This window comes from Tachysurus fulvidraco, chromosome 6, assembly GCF_022655615.1.
Source record: "Tachysurus fulvidraco isolate hzauxx_2018 chromosome 6, HZAU_PFXX_2.0, whole genome shotgun sequence".
NCBI classification, from domain to species: Eukaryota; Metazoa; Chordata; class Actinopteri; order Siluriformes; family Bagridae; genus Tachysurus; species Tachysurus fulvidraco.
In genome coordinates this window covers 21,425,428-21,448,372 of record NC_062523.1, presented here as the reverse complement: position 1 = coordinate 21,448,372, position 22,945 = coordinate 21,425,428, and the positions used below count along the sequence as shown (strand labels likewise).

At 39.5% G+C, this 22,945-nt stretch overlaps 1 protein-coding gene across 4 annotated transcripts in view; it reads right to left on the bottom strand.

The window, feature by feature from the left end:
• klf12b (Kruppel-like factor 12b) overlaps positions 1–14,451 on the bottom strand; it is a 37,467-nt gene extending 23,016 nt beyond the window's left edge. For 2 of the 4 annotated variants that reach the window (XR_007140764.1, XM_027165998.2), the window contains exon 1: positions 14,074–14,242. The gene's annotated coding sequence lies outside the window, so the exon portion shown is untranslated. Of the gene's footprint in view, positions 1–14,073; positions 14,270–14,331 lie in introns of those variants that run through there. The other 2 variants (XR_003443716.2, XM_027165999.2) reach the window with 2 other exon arrangements.
• Between the last annotated feature and the right edge of the window lie 8,494 nt (positions 14,452–22,945).

Below are 22,945 nucleotides of genomic sequence, written 5' to 3'. Positions count from 1 at the left end.
TACTTCACGAAGAAATACTGCAGTTTGTTTTGAGGGAACTCAACGCTGGTGTCTCCCATTTTTCCAAGACCTACACACTGATGTACAGTACTGAGGTTGTGGAATAATGCTAATTCTGCCCTTTTGTTCATCTCAGCCCCTGCAATCTATTCAGCTACTGTGGGCAAAGATGGACATGTGTATGTGACAATCTCTCCCCTCCACTGCATGGAGAAAACCTGTGCTCCCACTGAAATCCTCTCAGGCCAGTTTGGCCTTTATGGTGAATGCTTACATGGCCTGCAGTGAGGGATTCACCAGTAAAAAATCTAATAAAATATTAGTAAAATCTACTGTAGGTGGCCAGCAGGAGCTTAGGGGTAGGCCCACCAGTCAATTGAGGACCTAGGGTCGGTCATCTCCAACAGGCAGACCAGAAAGGAATCCTAACCCCAGAGGACTGCTGTCTACCCCACCACCTCCAGTCATTTGGGGATCAATTCTGAACCTGATCAGATCAGATCTGAGGACAGGTTTACCTTCACATAGGCATCTGGCCAGAGCACAGGAGAGTCCCCAAGTTTGCTTTAGGAGGCAAATAGTTCTAACTTTTGGTCTAGTCTTAGAGCTGCTCATGTCCATAAGGTACTTTGAGGCTGCTTTGCCACCATTGTACTACAGGGTATCTATGTACTCAGTTATTCAGATGACTGGCTCACCTTGGCTCAGTTTAGGGATGTTTCAGCCAGGCATTGAGATGCCATGCTTGCCTGCATGAGCTCCCAAGTTCTCAGGCTCAACCCAGGTAAGCGTGTGCTTTCTCCCTCTAATGTCTGTCTCCAGCTAGAGAGGCTTTCCATTCTTTTTGCTGTAAAGGATATCTATCTATGCCAATGTCTCTCTGCCACGCGGGCTTGGAGGGTGCTCGGCCCATGGTAGTAATGGCCAAAGTTATTCCTTTGAGTCTGCTACACATGAGAGCATTTCAACACTGGATCAGTTGTAGGGTTTTTCACCCCCACAGAAACCCTTTTCAGAGTCACAAGGGTTATGCATCACAAGCTTTTGTAGACAGACCCTGGTTTCTCACCTTAGGTCTTACTCTTAGTGCATGTCATCATCACATGACTATTTCACCAGATGCCTCCCTCTCCCCCACCTGTTACTGGTGGCTCCTCATTGGCCCACCTGAGTCTGGCTTAAAAATCTAATTTCCCTTCTGGACAGTGAACTTGGTAAAATCCAGTCATGAGGAACCTCCTCTCTCAGGCATGGGGGATGATTCTCCACCCCATCCTGAGATTTGAAACCTCTTGGTCTGACCCTCAAGGAAGACTAGCTCATATATACATGTGTGTGTGTGAGTATTTGTGTATAAGTATATAAGAGAGTGAGAGAGAATACGTCATGGCATTAAAATCAATGACATTGGCACCTGTAAAGGGGTATATTAGATAGAATGTGGACAGTTATTTCTCCATGCTGATGTGTTGGAAGCAGGAAAAATGCACCCTCTCACCCTGAAGAAATTCTTCAGAAATGCTTTTAAGATCCACCCCAAGGCATATATATATATATATATATATTTGTTTTGGTATCCTGCGTCTGGGTCCGCTTCCTGCCCCGCGTCATGACTATATATATATATATATATACACACACATTATTCTCGCTCTCTTATATACTATATACTTATACACACATATACTCACACACATACTGTGTGTATACTGTATATATATATATATATATATATATATATATATATATATATATATATATATATATATATATATACACACACATTATTCTCGCTCTCTTATATACTATATACTTATACACACATATACTCACACACATACTGTGTGTATACTGTATATATATATATATATATATATATATATATATATATATATATATATATATAAATATATTTTTTTTTTTTTTTTTTTTTTTTTAAGTTTATAAACACTACCTCGCATTTGCTTCTACACAGCAATTTTCTCCACACACAGAGGGCTTTTCGTATGGCAATTCCAGGTGCAGCTTGCACAAGGAGCCACAGCCTTAATAAATTGAATGTTAATGTCATACGCATTGTGAATGCATCTTGCAGCCGCATCAAGTTGCATTTTGCAATCCGCCTCTTGACGTACATACATCTGGCTCATCGTCTCTTGTTACATACAAAGCATGTTCCCGCACTAATCTGTTTGTAGCAAACAAGGATTGTGATGAGGATGACTTCAGGTAGTGGTGGACCAAGACGATGTTACTATGGCAACCTAAGTTGGAGCGCTGAGGTTTCCTGTGCCTCTAGACCAACACGAGCTTTAAAAGTGACCAGATACCTTGCTGTCTGACAAGCAGTCATTTTTATATGCTTGAAAACAAACCCTATATTTGTCACCATTCACATCATATGCCATCACATGCTCCGACAGTAATGATGGAGCAGTAGATCTATGTGAAAACCTCTGGCTGAGCTAACCACACAGAGACCCCACAAGACATTTCCAATGGAAATCAATATGGAGAACAAGCAGTCAGTTGTTTCACAGGAAGTTGTTTAAATGCATTATTAACATAAGTGAGTAAAGCACTGACGGTAACAATTAGGTTTTTTTCCATGTTTGGTTTTCAATTGATTAAGATTTCGGAAGAGAGGAAACAACTGTAGGAAATTATCAGAATTAGCCAACCAAGGAAAATAATTTTTATTTCATCCAATACATGAAAAAAGTTTAATGCCTTTAATATTTGGCTATAAATGAATATATACTGAATTTGCTATGTTATGCAGTGGAAGTAATAATTGTGCAGGTGTTACTGCTCCCAATTTCCCCCTATTAGCACAAAAGGCAGCATTTCCCTGGCTTCAACTTCGGGTGCAGCATTTTAAACAACATGTGTTAGAATGTAAAGTCATCAGATTTTATAGCCTAAGTAGTGACCATTGCACATTTATTTCCATTGCTAAAATATACAGTTTGGTGTAACTTTTTTGGAATCAATCTATTAAATATAGTTCATATACTGCTGTAAAAGCAAGTGTACAGAATAATGACTAACGTTTGTATTTTATAGTGCTTGCAGCAGAAAACTTTCCAGTGTGCAAAAATATGCTCTTTTGCAAGGTGTTCTGATGCAATGCTCTGAGCTATCAAAGCGGCATGGTTAACCTCTTGATAAAATATTCACTCAAATCCAACCTCTTTCATACTGCTGTGTGTAATTGTACCACCTGCTGTGGTGACTAACGAAAAGTAGCTAGAATACAAAAGCTAATATTTACATTTAGTGATTTAAAGGAGCAGCAAGGAAAGGAAAATTGGTTCTAAAATGCTAAAATGTACATTTGGTAGCTCACTAAGAATGCATTTTTTCTAAACAGCTCTCTTTGTTTTAACTTTACCACAAGAGAATCAAAAATAATTTATTAAACTCACATCTGCTTCTACATTGACTATGAAAGAAATAAAAAGGGGCTCTTTTACTATAGCGATGATAGGACAAGCCTAGACTCCGTGTGAGCCCGTCTATACGCCTTTGTTTGTTGTAGAGAACCGATTAAGAACATCATTCCGTTTTACTATAGCTGTGTAATGAAATGGTGATCCCAAGTGTGAGCACAAGTGTGAACGGAGGCGAGTGTTCGGGCGTCTTGTTGCCGTGCACCACTAGAACCAACCCCCCAGAGCCTAATGAAAAGAATGAGGGCAATTCAACTAGAAATGGCCAATGGGAAAAGGATCACCCAGGACTCATTCTGGCCATGAGGGTAAAAGAGGGAAGGGAGGGGGGCGAGGTTGATGGCATTCCCATGACCACTCACAACTCTAGCACTGTTCTGAGGATGGTGCTGATGGAGGCCACTGCATTGCATGGACAGGAATCAGTGTAGACTATAGCTCGGCACATGACAGGCGGATCAATACGAGGTGGCAGACTGGGACACAAAAGCGTGACCTTCCCAGATCCAACAGTGACCCTGCCACATAATAATTTAAAAGAGCACAGAGCATTCAGCGCTCTACATCCAGGGGCTCAGTGCATTTTCTGTATTCTTGCCAGACTTAATCTGGTAGTGCTTCTCAAAATCCACGATTGTATTGATATGTATGACGTTAGAATGGTCTGGCTGCCTGTTTTTAGTGAAGCTCATATGGAATTAGTGGAGTTATATTTGCTGATTGTATGTGCAAGGTGGCATTATACGAAGACTGTGTATTGCAAACACCGGAGGGTGAAAGACCTAAAGTAAAGTAAAGCCATAACATATGAGCTTCCATTGTTCTGCCTAAGTTTTTCTTCCATGTTGAGTGCCCTGAGTGGGCATCTGGGCCACAAATGCTGACCCTGTTACCACAAGCCAAGGGGCAAACAAAGGATTATTGTGGTATGCTACTACTGCTCCATTGTAAGTAAATCTCCTTGTTTTTTCAAGGAACATTTATATTGTAAGTGTGCAGTATATCTCATTTATCGCTCAGAGCCGAGAGCTTTTCATCCTTATCTTGTTGATTAATTTATTTCAGTGACATTTCTAGATAGTGATCTTCTCGATATTCACGTCAAAAGTCATCTGTTCTGGAGAGAGTTCACCGAGAACAGGAGGAGAGGGTTTCCTCCAGCTTGCTCTGCACTGTGTCTGAGAGAAATATCAGTTCAAAAGTCACTTCCCTCTTTAAAGTCTCTCCACACACCCCCAATGTGATGAGTCAGCCTCAGCAGAACACTAAAAGGAGCTGCTCTGTTCTCACAGGAACCTGTCATGCTTTTAGTGAAAAGGGGGAATAGCCAATTTAGATGGCAATTGGCAGGCTTTTTTTTTTTTGTTTGTTTGATTGTTTGTTTGTTTTGTTTTTTTAAGAGCTTGTCACTGTTGGCAGCACCACCCACTTCTCTCTCTCTCTCTCTCTCTCTCTCTCTCTCTCTCTCTCTCTCTCACACACACACACACACACACACACACACACACACACACACACACACACACACACACACACACTTCAGTGCTGTCCATTCAAATAGCACATGCCAAAAGAACATGTCACTGGAGGAGTGAGAGAGAATGACTGTGTAAAAGCTTAGCAGGAGTATTAGCTCCAACTCTCACTGAAGCCTAAAAGAAAGTGAACTTCCGTAGCCATTGTGTAATTTATTTTCCACACACGCTTCGTCCACCAACATTGCAGGGCCCCTAACTCCAGCCCTCTATACTCTGGTGGACACTTTTTCGTCTGTTAATCTTTTCTGGCACATAGTGAATGACTTCAGACTTTCCATTTCATAAGGAGCATTTTCCTTGGCAGTCACCCCTAAGACTTTGGATGCTTTTGGGACATTTTTGAATTGAACTCCAAAGGAATATGCTGCCTCAGTCCCAGTGAACTTCTTTCAGTGTGTGTGTGTGTGTGTGTGTGTGTGTGTGTGTGTGTGTGTGTGTGTGTGTGTGTGTGTGTGTGTGTGTGTGTGTGTGTGTGTGTGTGTGTGTGTGTGTGTGAGTGTGTATTCATCATTGCACGTTACCTCAGGAGACCCCCCCTTTAGCCATTCTCCTTTGGCTAAAATCACTAGTCACATATTATGTCTTTCTTGCAACAAATTGTATTCTCTTCTTGTTGCTTCCATTAATCCTAGAACTCTGACAAATGTGCTCCTACTTAGAGATAAACCGGAGAACATTCGAAAATCAAGATGAACTGTGTAAATGTACTGAAAGTGATGACTTTATCCTCACAGGATTGTGCGGGAACCTGGCATGGGTGTAGAGACATCGGAGTGTAGTCTAGGTACTGTACACACAGCCTATTTTTACCCTGAGTAGAAAACACAATAGGTGGACAAAGTGAACAAGCCTTAAAGCGTATAAACCCCACAGCAAGAAGCTTTATCCCAAAGAAAAAAAAGACAGATAGCATAATGGCAGCCCTACAGCACATCACCTTTCCCAGCATCTCCTGCAGACCCAGACACCTGATAGAAAGCAGGAGCCCATTAATAGAATGCTGATACTGGTGTTAACATTAAGTGGGCTCTCTGGTGCTGACGGAAGTGCCTGAAGACCAGTGGATTGCCCTTGTGCTCTGGTTATTTCTGCATGGGGAGATCCTGTGTCAGTAATTCTGGAGGGGTGAAATGGTCATCAGGTTCATACACATTCACATAAACAGGGCCTCTTCTCAGGCTAAGTGCTATACAAGTAAAGGTTTTTCCACCAGTTCTGGGTCAAATTCTAATAAGCAAACTATGGTTATGTTTAGGGCTCAAAGACTATTCAATCACCTGCTAAATGCTATATACATTATGTATTGATGTTAGTAATCTTACTGCTGTATATTATATAGTGCAATGTTTGAGAGAGAAATATTGAGAGGTTGTGTGTGTGTGTGTGTGTGTGTGTGTGTGTGTGTGTGTGTGTGTGTGTGTGTGTGTGTGTGTGTGTGTGTGTGTGTGTGAGAGAGAGAGAGAGAGAGAGAGAGAGAGAGAGAGAGAGAGAGAGAGAGAGAGAGAGAGAGAGAGAGAGAGAGAGAGAGAGAGCGAGCAAAGTCCCTTTAACACTTACCTGAACTTTGGGTTGATGAAAGAATATTAAAAAAACAAACCATAAAAAAACACAGAGCTTAGATGATTTTCTACTATTTGGGAACTGTGCTGACTTTGACATCTTGCTCTGGAATTGGTTTTACGTTTACATTTATTATACCATGCTTGGGGCATTAACCAAGCATTTTAAATCTAGTTTTTAGTTGACAAACCAGTTGACTTTTGACAGTCAAAACAAAACTGTATGTGGGTGATTTCACCATTTCCCATAAACACATCAGGCTTCCTGATCTTTAAGTCCTCTGCTAAATCTGTCAGTGCCATAGCAGTCTGACATCTGCATGTGCTCTCCTGTACATCAGAACACTTTTTTTACATTTCAGACACACACAAATGGTTGTTGCTATCTTTAAACTATATGCTCCATGCTAACAGCCAGCAATCTATTTACAAATGGCTCCAGTATAGGAAATATGAATGATCTGATTATATTGTATATGCAACACCATAACCTTAAATAGTGACTAAACCCACATGACATCCTCTGTCGTCTCATGCTCCTCTTTGTTTAAGTTGAGTTTCAGTGGCTGGTGCCACAAAAACCTTAACTGCATTCAGAGGTGTTTAGCAATACAGGATTGATCACTGTGAAGAACCCCAATAGCAGAATGCAGTGGTGGAACAGACGACCTGGACCGGATCAATAAAGACTGCTCAATAATGACACTGACATGCCCCCATAGCTCCTTATGTACTGACCTCAGGCACACACAGAAGAGCTGGCCTGATCTATAATGCACTACAGCACACTAATGAACCTCCTTGTCTTTCTCTCTAAAAGAATGGCTGCTCCATGCTTGTGACTGTGATCCACTGGAGTGGCGTCTGCTTTGCACTATAATGACAAGATTCAACACAGAGCCTGACTTAGTGAACACTGAGTTTCTTGAGCCGCTGACAGGTCGGCATGATTAACGAAGCAGATTCGTAATGTCACGTTCGTTCACATGTCATTAATCCCTTTTAATGAGCTCAGTTCAATGTAATTACTCATGTCACAGACATGAGTCTGTAAATTTGACAGGTTTCACTTTCAGCACTGTCACCCACCCTCAGCCGTAAAACATCCTTTGATTGTCTCCAAGGAACGCTGGTGTTGGCTTACTAGGATTAATTCCACTCTGGAGTAAAACAATTGCTTAATCAATTGTTTAGGCACATCCTCATTCAACTTCAATGGATTCAACAATCCTGCTTTGTGATTCAGAAGAAATAACAAAGTCCCAGTTCCTAAAGGTCTAGACACATCTTTTCAGAAGCCATCTGAGTGCCAGGACCAGCTGTAGGCTGCAGGGGACTCTTTTTCTAAAGAAAGGTAACACTTTCATCCAAAGCAAACACAACCCAGAGCACAGATGTAGGAAACAAAAATAACGGGACACACTCAAGCTGTGCTATCTGCATGTTTTTGAAATGCACATCATAGATCGAAAGTAAATAAATATTGTTCTGTCTTTTCAGGTCTAAAGTAAAATAAGCTTTATCAGGGATGGTACAGTGTTTTTCCTGTTTTATTTAGTGAGATTGTGTCTGTCTATTATAAACATGGATATTAAATGAACTTAGTTTAATAAGGCAAAGAATGCTGTGATAGTCAGAGCAAATAAAGGTCAAGGAATTCTGAGTAGTCTGTGATGTTTCCACATATCCTCTTGTTATCTCAAGATAAATAATAACACATTTTTTTAGAACTTATGTAACACATATAACATGTCATTTTCACTGAAATCGATCTTCTTGCCTTTCAAAACAATTTGTTTTAGGTCACAAAATCAAATGTGTATCACTGTGAAAATATAAATAGCATAATACCATGAATCTGGTACCATGAAGCTTGTGCGTATGATGTTGTGGTGTGTGTGTGTGTGTGTGTGTGTGTGTGTGTGTGTGTGTGTGTGTGTGTGTGTGTGTGTGTGTGTGTGTGTGTGTGTGTGTGTGTGTGTGTGTGTGTGTTTGTGTGTGTGAGAGCAGCTGCTCAGAGGAATGCAAGGAGTTCAGGGTGGAGGTGGTGGACTGCATTATCATCTGTACCATAACCAAGTCTTCTGTCCCTCAGGGATGGCTGCATCCTAGTCTTAATGGCTAGCCATGGCCTAGTCTGTCATGGCCCTCCCCCAATAAACATGCACACAAACACTGGCACACATAGAAACCACACACTTCCACCCACAAGCATCCTCTCGTGTTCACAGATATTCTTCTGTCAATAATAATGTGTGCAGGAGAATGTACATGCACTTCAACATTCTGATAACTGATAAGGCAATATTTACGTGCTCCAACTCATGCACCATCTCTCTTAGAAATACAGTTAAATACCAGGGCAAAATGTTCAATAAGCAGTGTACACATTTCAGCAAACCCACCCACACACGTACACACTGATTGAGCACCGAACAAACTGATTGAGCAATGCGGTATACAAGAACACTATAAACACAGATTTGCTGTAGGCTTACACGTATTACTCACACTCTGTTTCTGACCGTATAAAACCAAAACAAGTATACCACTGAAATGTTAAGCAATACAGGAAGACTTGCATGGGTATTTTTAGAACTGAAATTTGGCCCATTCCAAGACCACTTAATACAAAAAGCAGCTGTGTTTATGTTCATGCTTCACATGGGCCGACTCCTGTTTTCAATACAGTTTAGATTCTCATATTTCACCTAATATTCACTATTATAGTAATAGTCAAGCCAGTGTGGGATTCAAAAGTGAGAAAAGTTAAACCTCTTAATAATAATATACATCCCCTCATTGAATTGTTTCCACATGTTTGCTTAATGTCTTCTCGAATGTTTCGACTGGTGCTGTGAAGAGAGCTCAAACTGACTATAGCAGTTACACATGTGTGGATGCTTCTACTCTCTCACACAAATGGACAGTTTTTAGCTTGAAACAACACAACATGTTGATCTTGTCAGGAAAAAAAAATCAACAACTACATAACAGTTTGCATTGCTAACTTCCCCATAAGTCCTCTCAGGTTTCAGCAACCAACAGCCAAGGACCGCGGTGTGTTGTCATGGTGACGCATGAGAGACCATGGTGGATAGACGCCGCGTGGCGCAGCTCCTCTGCTCTTCCTTTCACTTACATTGACTCATACTAATCATCATCTATAGTCATATACTCACTACTCACTGTTTCTATCAGGCTCTATCATCATTGTTCCACATAGATTTCCTCCAGCTAAAAGAATGGAAAGACTATAGATAAAGGCATTATTGTGGTGCACTATTTTAATGCAAATGAAATACGATGGTGAGAGTCTCCTTGTGTTTGTTATCCACTTCAACAAAAGCAGGTCAATGTTTCATTTACTAAGCAATAATTAGTAAGGAAAACAGCCACCATTTTAACAGGTGTTATCAAACTAGCATGTAAACAAGATGTAAAAAAAGACATCATTTTTCTCGAGCATGGAATAAGGTAAGGTGAATGATTAGAAGATATTTTAGCTTTAATGAAGAAGCATTTGGAGAGTAATGAATCTAAACAATTTACTTCATACGCTAAATGAGCAGAGTCAGCCAAGACATGCTATGAATTTTCAATGATATGTTTACACAGACACACACATGTACAGTACATACAGTATGTACATATTTATATATAGGCCAGGGGTTTCCAATCTTATCCACAAAGGACAGTGTGGGTGCAGGATTTCATTCCAATCAAGCAGGATCACATGATTCCATCTGTTTAATCAGTTGATCTTGGCAGACTCAGGTGTGGCTTCTGCTCGGTTGGAATGAAAACCTGCACTCACACCGATTCTATCCAGATAAGATTAGACACCCCTGAACTAGGCAAAGGCAAGTGTAGTAGCCTACATCCTAACAGCTGGGATGTGTCTATCAATAACACAATTTCTTAAGAGAGAAAAAAAATGAACACAGAAGTATGTCTATTTTAACATCGACTATTTCTTCTGTTACAAAAAAAGGGCTTGACACAATGCAACATTGTGAATATGAATGGTGAATATGGTTTATGATCATTTCTGTTCCATGGTAAATTTGCATTAGCCTACATCCAACAGCCCAAGTTTTCAAAAAATAGACAAATTATTGGTAGTGCACACATAGCATTTATATTTATATACTGTTTATTACCATAAGCAGAAATGTATAGTACAATACATGGATACATTATAAATATAGAAATTAAAGCCAAATATTTCATTCCATTAATCTTCCATTGGTTTATGACCAATTCTTTCCCTCTGTATTATAATCATGTAGTATAAAAATATATAACAAGTTAGCAACAATACCTACAACAGCGTTAACAATTTTTTTATTATTATTTTTTATTTTAATATTATTTCATTATACAGCATTTATTATATACTATTTTACTGTGTGTTATCATTTAAATAAAATGCCAAAGGCATATTAACAGGCATATTAAATCAGTCAATCATCCTAAACACAACAAAAAAAACAAACAGGTTATTTAAAAAACAAACAAAAAAAAAAAACGTATTTACAATATAAAATAAATCAATTATAAAGCAGAGCCTGATTTTCGTAAGTAGAGGAATGTATAAAATTTGCTATTTGTATAAATTTCAGGAAAATCACTGCCCACTTAATTAGTCTTATTAGACTTATGTGTGCCAGATCACTGAAGGCACTAAAAACTGTTTTGGTGTAAAGCATGCTGAGTGGTCGGTTAAGTCTCCTGTAATCATAGTATCTTTTTTTTGTTTGTTTGTTTGTTTCACATATTTCCCAGTATGATTTTCCCAGTATGATAGTCTAAAGACAGTGTAACCCCTCCATATTCCGCTTACTATGTCAAAGTTTAACTTACCCATCTTTCCTCCACAGCTTTAGTAAATAAACTAGTGCTGGACAAACAGGTCAAGGGTTGAACACACCACAGATCATACACAAGAACATTTTGTCAACTTTGCAAAATGTTGAAATGAGAAGAGTGCGGGAAAACGAGTGTTGTTTCTACACCCACCATCCTAATTATCATACTTCATTACAAGCATCAGTACAAACATCTTAGAGGAAACTTGTTATGTTCCTGAATATGAATAAAATTCAAAAATTACCAAGTAGCCTGTTCAAATGATTTCAAACTAATTGATAGCTTCTATTTTGCAGTGGTTGCTAGTATTTCCTTGAAAACTGGACAAAACATTTGACCTACACTGCAGTTTACTTTCACTAAAGTTTAACAACTTTACTACTGAGTGGTCCTGTTTAGCAGACAAATGATATGAAATAAATTTTTTCTGAGAGTTAAATTTGTGACATCATTCTGTCTGTTGTTTTCTGTGTGTTGTTTTTAGTGTGAGTCATTTAAATCCATGACAATAGTGAGTAAAATATTAACAGCTCCTCACATGCTGTAACACACTAATAACTAGGATGAAATTATATCTCTTCTAATGAAGCATAGCATAACATGACCCAGTGCTGGAGTTTTTTTTTTATAGTGTTCCTCACACCAATCACTCAGGTTACTGTGTTAATCCAATATACATTCCTGAAGCTATAATTCCTTAAAAGGAAGTAGATTGAGTGGTGCTTAATGTTTTTTTACTGTATATTATGAAAACATATCTTTAATCACTGTGTGCCTTCCCTCGGTTCCTGCATAGTTGTCACTTAGTTTGGATTACAACAGTTCAGGGTCAGGGTTCATCTATAGATACAGTAAGTCTAGTTTGGTGCTCTCTCATAACTCAGCCCTGGAGCCTGTTTACACCGAGGATGAAGGGCGCTTTTTATGGATTCTACCAGCTGACCCCTCCAGTGAGGTGTCCTTCCTCAGGCAGTGCCCATCAATAATCTACACCCTCTCGGCCTAACCCGAAAGACCTTTGGGCAACACAGAGGTTGTTAACTTTGAACACTCCCCCGCCCCCCAAATGAGGCCACACTGGACATTTAAAGGAATCCTGCAATGCAACTGAGTAAACTGGAAAGTGGTGGATAAGAAGATAAGCAGACCTTCCTCTGATGATTGTGTGCCACTATTAAACCCACATACCTGCTTAATTGGTATCTGGGAAGCAGGGACAATACACTTCAATACGCTCCTGACACAGACAAGGGCAATGGATTTCTTTCTTCAAAGCATTTCAAAGAAAAAAGAAAAGAAAGAAGATGTTGATTTGTATAGATCAGATGTGAAGTGTGGCTGGTCAATGTAGCTCAGAGTCTCTGGTCTTGTGTTGCAGTGTACAAAGTAAACAAATGATTCTGTTATTGCAGCATCTACCATTTCAACAGAGGTCATTTAAAACTTTTTAATCAGACATTTTAACTCATACAGACCCACACTCACACACAGAGCCTTAGAGCAGAGTGGGTTTTAAATACAGAGTGAAAGCTAAATAGTACGTAATCTCTCTAGCTGAAAAGCCTTAAGCAGCGGGGGGCAGCAAAAGCGACCAGTTGCCTCACAGTTCCAGGCAAGCAATAACACAGGGTAAAGTCCCACAGGTCAGTACACACTCACACCCAACGCTGTCCTACAGCATAGCCCAACACCACTTCCTGTGTACAAATGCCTCTGCTGTCAGCTCTGGCCAGGTTTGCTGTAATTGAAAAGAACAGCCACAGGCCAGCCCACAGCCGCACTGACAGCCAGCCATCAATACCAATGACTGTTCCCCTGCAAGTGCCAGAAGAGCAGATGACATCCAAGACACCACCCTTGCAACACCCAGCCTGTCAGCCTCCACCCCACACACATACACACGTACACACACGCACACACTACTCCCACTCCCCTGGTGTCCTTCCACCGCCACTCAAGCCTCACAAGCCATTGCGCTTCATGAACAAGCAAATATGTCATGGTAGTATCTTGTCTCCCTCAACACATATATATACATATGGAGACATGTACACATACTACAACGATCAAACTTTTTATGCAAATGAACAGAATAAGTATTGCTACTCAGAAGCATCACATACACACACACACACACACACTCACTTGCACGCACGCACACACACACACACACACACACACACACACACACACACACACACACACACACACACACACACACACACACACACACACATGAAAGTATGTCAACATTTAATGCAGAAAAACTCTTGGCACACTCTTGGCAATTAATAGCAAGTTTATATTGTCATTTGAGTACAATTAAAACTACCAAACAACTGCTGAGGTGCTGCACAATACTTCTGGTAAAAGTGTCTAAAATGCTTATCTACAATATTTCTACTAGCAGAAATATTAATTCTATAATGTCTCTAACAGCACCTGACTGAGATGTCCGTGAAAGGCTGTATGGAATTATGGAACAAGGGGTGATCTGACTTGTCAATTGAAATGACAGCATAATGACAGTTTATCAAGATGCACAGAACTAAGCCAGAGACAAGCCAACAAAACACTCTACATGTAAAAGAATTGAACAGAGAGCTCAAGGGAAATTATAGTGAATAAATATAGAAATATAGCTATACAGACCTGATCAGGAGCTGCAGAGCGGCAGAAACTGTTTTCCTTATACAGTCCGCTCTCTCTCTCTCTCTTCCTCTCTCTCTCTCTCTCTCTCTCTCTCTCTCTCTCTCTCTCTCTCTCTCTCTCTCTCTCTCTCTCTGTGTCTTCCTCCCCTTGCTCTCTGAGACTCCCTCCCCTCTGCTCTGCTCCTCTCAGCTGCTCTGGGTAGTTTTCAGGAAATGAATGGGGGCTCACAGAGAACTGTTGTACTTGCAAATGACTTACCACAGTCACATGATCCACTAAATGTAGGGTGGGCCAGTGGGTGGAGGCTTCATAAGCAAGAGAAGACAATATACTCTAAGCTTTAACAGCGTGCATCGAATTACACGGGGCCCCTCGTGGGAGGTTTCCGACATGTCTGCTCTGCTCCCTCCCAGCACAGAGAGCCACAGCCATGGAGCCATGGTCTAGTACCTCCCCATTTACAGGGGAGGGGATAGAGTGAGAGAGAGAGAGAGAGAGAGAGAGAGAGAGAGAGAGAGAGAGAGAGAGAGAGAGAGAGAGAGAGAGAGAGAGACTCTTTCTTCCTACTCTTCCTACTGATAGTGGAAGCAAACTGAACCTTCACTGTGAGAAATGTCATAGCATATGACCAAAAGAAGTTTGATGGAATATTTGCATATGAGCATTAAAGATGCTATCAGTCCCTGCACAGTTTTGTTTTAAATGCTCAAAACTCAAAATATTAAAAGTTGGCAATGATGTGCTGTTCTGCTATGTTTCATTACAACATGCTTTTATTATTATTTATTTTATAATGAACCTCGTGTTCTTCTATGAATCAAATTACATCACAAAAAACAAATATGACTTTTTTTATTCGTTTCATGCCGAGTAATGAAATTTTGTAAAATCATTTTTTTATATGATTTGCTGGAAGATGCAGCAGTGGTAATCACGATTCACATTTACTCCTCTGGGAATCTTAATTAATGTATAGGATGCCAAGCTAATTTGCATCACTGCTAGATAGACCACACACACACACACACACACACACACACACACACACACACACACACACACACACACACACACACACACACGTGCAGACATGTACAGATGCACCACTGGGCTTTCTGAAGAAATCTGAGAATTCTGCTTCATCTACCTGAACTGTAAATCTCTTGTCTTAAAAAAAGAAAAAAAGTCAATCATTGTAAATCTATTAACAATTATTCAATAAAACCTGTGCATTCTCTAACATTCTAGATATATTGCGAAAAATAGGAGAAAGTGAGAAGTACCAAGATGTAAAATTGACATCTTGTATTTTATAGAATAAAATCAGAAGTATATATTGATTCGTGTTTGAAATAGTTGTTTCATTATTGGACAGCCGGTTACAAAAAAAAATAAATGCCAACCGTTATCCTCGTGCCTGACAAAATGGCTTTTTCAAGTACCCTTTTCTTGCTGATTGTTCCCAATGCCTCTGCCTTTTACAGTGTATCGCCCAGCTGCAGCCGCTAGCAAGAGCAGCAATTTCCCCTGGAATAATGACATCTCGAGGAGCCTGCTCTTCTCTCTCTGCTTGCCCTGTATTGGCCCACAAATGGTCCTGGCATGTCTTGTAAAGGGTTGAACTAGAATCAAGCATGCCGGATGGGAGGAATAGGAGAGTGTAGGGGAGTCTGCCAGAGAGCCTGGCCTCTTCCTGCCTCCCCAGCAAAGAGAGAAAGAGAGAGAGAGAGAGAAAGAAATATGGAGAGAATAGATAGGGAGAGAGGGAAAGAGAGAAAGTAGGTAGGGAGGGGGGACCTGAGCTAACAACCAACCTCTGATTAAAGCTGTTTCTAAGTGGCAGAGTGGACCCAAAGCGATTAGGTGGGCTCAAGTGTCCACAGCCGAACGTTTACCTACACACAAGGGAAACAGCTGGTTTGGGGTGATAAGATTATACATGCTCAGCTAGGCCAGTACTGTAGAGAATTAGTCACTTGTTGTGTTAACATGATGCTAGGTATAATAAATTCTTGCATTTTTCATTAACCTTGATCAAAAGTGACAGTGAGGGAAACAAACAGCTTTTCTAGCTTGGTGGATGTTCTGTTCCCTTGTTCATGGGAGTGGTGCAGTGCAGGTTTTGTCATTGTTGTTGTTTTTGTTGTTTCCTGTTTTCAGATTGCACTCTTCTGAAATGAGTATGTCATTCCAGAAATCTGCTGAATTCTTTCAGTGTCAGGTTCACAGCCCCATGTGCCCTCATCACCAGTGGGACAACTTAGTTTTTAGTTTTAACACAGTGAATTCTCTGTAGTGTTTCTTTCACTCTAGAATTTCCCCAGCTTCTTGTTTTCATTTCCTTGGATGTTATCATCACTTGGGATTGCTACATCTATCACCACTGCCATTTCTGCTCCTTATCTATTATTACTATGTCTGGTTGGCTTGTTATTAATTGTTTATCTGCCTGTATCTGGAGGTCCCATGGGACCTTAGCTTTGTTATCTACTATTCTCAGTGGTTCCCCCTTTTTGAACTAAGAAACATCCAACCCATATTCCTTCCAATTGGTAATTGTATGCTACAGGCACAAGAACCTGCATCAAACACTCCTCTGTCCTACCCTAGGTGCTGGAATGTCTTAGGGGCTTTCCATAGCTTGGGCTGATGATTTCCATCTCTGCTAAGATCAATTTGATTGATCTACAGCAGTGTCCAAAAGTCTGAGAAAAGAACATCTACAAACACACTCTATATTATACAGTATGTATGTAAATCATGAAAAATTCATCTGTGACTGTAAATATTTCCAGAGAAACATGATGATTTGCACCAAAGGCCTTTCAACAGCTGTCCAAGCTAAGTGCTTCTGAGGCTGTAGGAGTTCATCCCTTATAGTTTCAAAAGCAGAGACTATATGAAATTAATATTATACTGAGCAACTTTGCTGCCTCACCACTCCAGGGTATTCTGTGTGATCCCTGATCTGTCTGGTGTTGATTGCTCTGATAGATCAGATAAGATGTTCTTCCTATGTCTGCTTTGGTTTCAGTTAGATTCTCCAGTTTGCCTTCACTGTCCAATCACATGCAAGCAGATGATTTGAACTAAATTGGCCATAAATGTGAACGTGTATGTACGTTTATGTGTACATGTGTGTTTATGATGCCGTGCAATGAATTGGTGTTCTATTCGGGGTGAATTCTCTGCCTGGGATCCAGCAAGCTCCTGACTAGGTTAACGCATTACTGAATTCAATTCATTTCCATTTTATTTAGCACTATTAACAATAGACATTGTCACAAAATAACTTTGTAGAATATAAAAATGCAATAGAACTATGATAAAATTGTAAGTTAGAGGTACTGTAATGGTGGTGAGGAAAAGCTCCCTCAGGCGATGAGTGAGAAACCTTGTGAGAAACCAGACTCGAAAGGGAACCCATCTTCATCTGTTTGATTGTGATTATAAACCATTGTTCTTCTATAATTGTGTACTTTAGAGTCAAGTGCAAATTTTATCACCAGAAGCATTTGAGCAACTTACTGAAGAAGAACAAATGATACTGCAGTTCATGTAATATGGTCTTATGATGGAGGTTTCATATAAAATTTAACACTAACAGAAAACATATATATTCAAAATGTGTTACTTAATCATATAATTATGGATGCATTTAAAACAGTCAGGGGTAAATTTGGTTCTTTAAGCGTTCTTTCACTGATTCAATTCCCTATAACGTATATAATTCAAGATTCAAGATGTTAGATTTTATTTGTCACTTACACAGTTATATACAGTCATATATTCACAATTTTATACAGTTATATACCCAGCCACTCCTCCTTGGACCTACCTATAGTAACAGTAGAATATGATGTGCAAAAAAATGTTAACAGAAGGTTATAACTGATAAAAGGACTTAACTTGCACTTTGACGTTCTGCAAAATTAAATGTGGTATAAGAGGAAAAAAACACTTCAGGATGTATTATTACAGGGGAATGCATCACAACAATGTTTTTCCTCTAACAGCATGCTTATTCCTTATTTCATGGTTTTCACAGCAATTCGAATCTGAAGTATAGGCAAAGTTGAAATATTAATGCTAATCTTATGCAATGTTTGGAGACAAAAAAAGAACAAAAAACTCGAGTCGATAAAGAAATCACAAGCGCTACAGTATAGTAGAGGAGTGTTAATCTCCAGCATTTGCCTATACTCACAGTGCAATAATGGTGTCTCCTGCTGCGTCACTTTCCGCGCCTTCCTGCACTTCTGCTCTCAAATTGTTCAGAATTTGACATCATTGCATTATGGATATTTTCACAGCAGTTTCATCTGGAAAATGTTTCACTCTAAAATTACCCCTATTGTCATCTGGGTGTACGTTCTAAAACTCGGAGTCTCGACTTTCATTTTTGAAAGGATAGGGTTTTTATAAGAACAAGTCAGAGTCTGTGAATGTAAAAACATTGTAAGCCAAAATACGATCTTGGAAATTTTTCAAAATAGAAAATAGGCTCTTAGATGTATGCAAATACTGTTCAAATGCAAGTATTTTGAGAATGTTCATCTTTTCCAAAGACTAAATAATACATGGATACATAATACATAATAAATAATACAATAAATAATATTATATTTAGACAAAATTTAATGAAAGAAAAAGTGTAAATGGTATCATGCTGTTCTAAATTTAGTTCAATGTGAAAGCAGTTACAGATTATTGTCACTGGAGGTTTTGCATGTAGTTTAGTTAATTCATTTGTAGGGAATTCCACTGAGACCCATTATGCTAAGGGACATTCTGGCACAATCAACTATCCCAATTTTTAACGATTCCTACTATCCCTAACTATCCCAATCAACTATCCCACTCCTTTTTTTTCAATAGTTTGACAAATGCTTGAATTCCATAAATGAAATTAAGTAGCGTGCGTTATTCGATTTTCCAATTGCACAAATGTACAAATGTAAAAAAAAATAATATTAAAGTTGTTTAGCATGTGCACAAATGGGATAGAACAAAATTATATTTGGAGAGAGGAGAGCACTGAAAATACAAAAAAAATAAAAAAAATCATAAGCTTTCTTCTTAATGCAGCCATCAATGTTTATCTCAGCATCCAACATCCAACAGCATTACAAATGTTGACAAGCACAAAAAGCCTAAGTGCAATATTCATGTATTTCATTACTGATTCATTTCAACATAACACAAAATACTATCTGTACTGAAGCCGCACTGAATCAGCTGCTCTTTTCCTGCCAATGAGTCCATTATTCTACTGTTCATCAATAAGGCGAGTCTAGAGACACATGACAATGTGTTTGCTTGGGGGAGGCACAGCTCTCCTGGAGTCAGTGTGTGTGTGTGTGTGTGTGTGTGTGTGTGTGTGTGTGTGTGTGTGTGTGTGTGTGTGTGTGTGTGTGTGTGTGTGTGTGTGTGTGTGTGTGTGTGTGTGTGTATGAGCATGTGTATCCACCTGCCACACAGGGAGGGCTCTGCCTGCTAGAGCTGCAGGCAGTGCTTCTCTATGCTGGGGCCAAGGTCAGTGAGATACCGCAGGCAGAGGCAGGGGTAAGAACAGGGTCGGCTGCCTCAACTCCACCACCACCACAACCAACACCGTGTCAAATAGCGACTGCATCTGCAGCTGCAGGGCTCAAACACACACTGTTGAGAACTGCACACACAAAAATAAACACAAAAGTGGACACACACACACACATACACAGAAGCTACACAAACCTTGCTTAAAATACAGACGGAGAGAGAAAGTAGAGAAACAGGAGGCTGTGGAATCTGTGCACATGCAAGCGCATTTGCACATGTATCTCCACTCCAAAAATTCACACACCCATGCATTTCACTCTCAAGTGCTCTCCGAATGTACTTGATGATTTACAGGCATAATGGAATTTTAAAAGGTTTGGATTAACAGATAGCATGCAGTGTGACTGTTACACAATGTGTCCTCCACTTTGTAAATGAGTGGTTGTGAAAGTAACAAGGGGAGCGATATTTTTGTGAGCTGGTGTCCAGGTATTACGTCCTCTAGGTGCAGATACATTACCTGGATCACCTTCCCGGCGGTGCTGACATTTAACCCACCTGAAATGCACGAGTCATCTGATAGCAACTGTGTCACTGTGAATAAAGCAATGGCAGCTATTGATTGTCAGTTGCATATTAAAGATTTGCAAAAGCTCAAATGTTTGGAATAGGAATGAACCAGAATGTTTGACCTGAGCAGTCCAGGAGGACTTTTTACTATTCAAACTTTGCACACTTCACAGAAAACATCATTCATTTATTCCTTAATAATGCCTTTTAGCAAACAATTCAACTCATTACTATTTTAAACATCATGTTAAAAACACATATGTTGGTATCTGAGTCTTGCTTTTATTAGAGGAGCATTTTATCCACCGTCCCCCTCAACACCCAGCACCTAATGTCAAATCATTTGCCAAGTAATCAACATCTAGCTTCTCCTGTATCTCGCTAACAAACTTACAAACATCCAGGTAGTATTACGGAGGCAAAGCTCTTTTGTGTTGCAGTGCACTTTCCTTGCTCTTTCTCCAGCCCTCAGACATGGTTTGGTGGAGAAGAGACCTCTTGTTGTTTTTGAGCAGCTCCACCCTCCTGTGCATTCTGGAGGTTGGGAACAGCCAGTGCTCTTCATTGTGGGGGCTTTTGGTACACCGAGGAGGCTGCCAGAAGGTAGCCATGGCAACAACATTGCTTTCACTCGCTACTTTTTTCTGCGCTCTAAAAGGGACTGTGGAGAATTGAAGGGGCCCTCATCACAGGCAAAATTAAAGAGGTCACAGTCATTTGCTGGCACCAGTTGAAATGATCATGGAGACGGATGTGTTGCAAAGCAATGGTGAGATACAAAAATTAGAGATGACCATAAGCCAAAACAGATTGGAAACTGTTTATTATTTTCTCACTACATGTAGGAAGGAGAGAACAAAAGCCCTAGATTTACCTTTTGAGTTCATTGTAGCAAAACAACACAAGCTCCAATAATGGACTGTAAAGGAATCATTCATTTGCATCAACAAAATGGAAAGGTAGTTATTAATTATGAGTAGCACTTTCTTTAACAACAGATGTTGCCGGTGAATTACATCAATAGTTGTGCCTGAGAGTTACATCAATTAAGAAAGACCTGAAATCTTAAACCTGGATGAGAGTGTGGTTTGCTAAATGTACAGTATTGCATGATTATTGCAATGTATTGGATACGAGTTGCTGAATATTCAATAGCAATATTAGACACCGGAAGCCGCCCACGTTCTGATTTCCATCAACAGTTTTGGGATTTCTGGTGTACTACATTTGTGCCAAAAACTGTAATCCACTTCTCACACATTTACATAACTGGCAGCTTCAAGTATTCCATAAGCCGAAAAAAACTAGAATCCAACATCTATTTCCTATCATTCCATCATCCTTACGTCCCTTTAACCCAAGCTGAGGTAATAAAAAGAGCCTTCTGGTCTCCTAAAACACTCTGGAATGTTTTAGTTTACATTACGGCATAGTTAAACAATGTCTAATTTTATGTTTAGTTTAAACAGTTTTTCTTCATCTTCATGGCATTTTCAAAGAAATCCAAAAGTGGTCATGAAATGTTTAAAAATCTCTTAGAGACAAACGGCATAATTCTATTTTTGGCTACTAATGAGTTCATTCTTGATAAAAGTAATGTGTGTTTATCCAAGACAAAATCTCCAGAAGATCGCTGTAACATATCCAAAGCAGCTCTAATAAAAACAACATTTCTCTCAGGTAAGCCAGCTGAATTTTTGTGTAGTCCCCCTTGTGCAACCAAAACATCTGACCCATGGAAACAGACTCCACATGACCTCTGAAAGTGTGCTGTGGTACCTGGAAGCAAGACGGCAGATTCTTTAAATCCTGTAAGTTGTGAGGTGAGACCTCCGTGGATCAGACTTAGTTGTCCAGCAAATCCTACAGATGCTTGATCAAATCGAACTAGCTTGCCTTGGTGGTGGCATGTCTTCCGCAGGTAAATAACACACATGCACTGTCCACATGATGTAAAAGAAAATGCTATTCATCAGACCAGGCCACCTTCTTCCATTACTCCATTGCTCTAGGTCTGATGGTAGCACCTACCCAAACTGGACCATCAGAACAGTGGTAGGTACTAACCACTTCATACCAGGAGAACACTACAAGAACTGCTGTAATTGGAGATGCTCTGACACAGTCGTTTACACATTACAATTTATCTTGCTCAAAGTCGCTCAGATCCTTATACTTGCCCATTTTTTACTGTGAATTTCCACCTAATATATCCCAATAATAACATTGTAGAAGATACATTGATTAGCCACAGCATTAATACCACTGGCAAATGATGTGAATAACATTAATTTTCTTGTTACATGACATGGATAACATTGATTATCTTTCTACAATTCATGTCACTTGTAGTTTTAATGGTATGACTGATTGGTGTATGTACTACTAGAAACAATCTTTTAATTAAGCAATCATACTAATTCCTTCTTTTTACTAAAGTATGTACGAACGATACCATGCTACATCCCTTTCTTTTCACTATGGATAGACCAATAAATCTGTTATAAGGTGTTAATTGATGCCTCTTATTTTCAGTATAGTCATATTATCCCAGCCTTCAAGGCATCCACATATCAGTATTATAATAATCTGTTGTTTAGAAAATAGAGCAGTTATTCAAAATCAGACAAACTCATCTAAACATATCTATGCAGTTTTAATCCGCACAGACTAATATTTCATTTTATATCAATATATGATTGTCTTTATTTAAGCAAAATTTTGTTTAAAAGAATATAGTCATGGAGTAGCAATGTGTGGT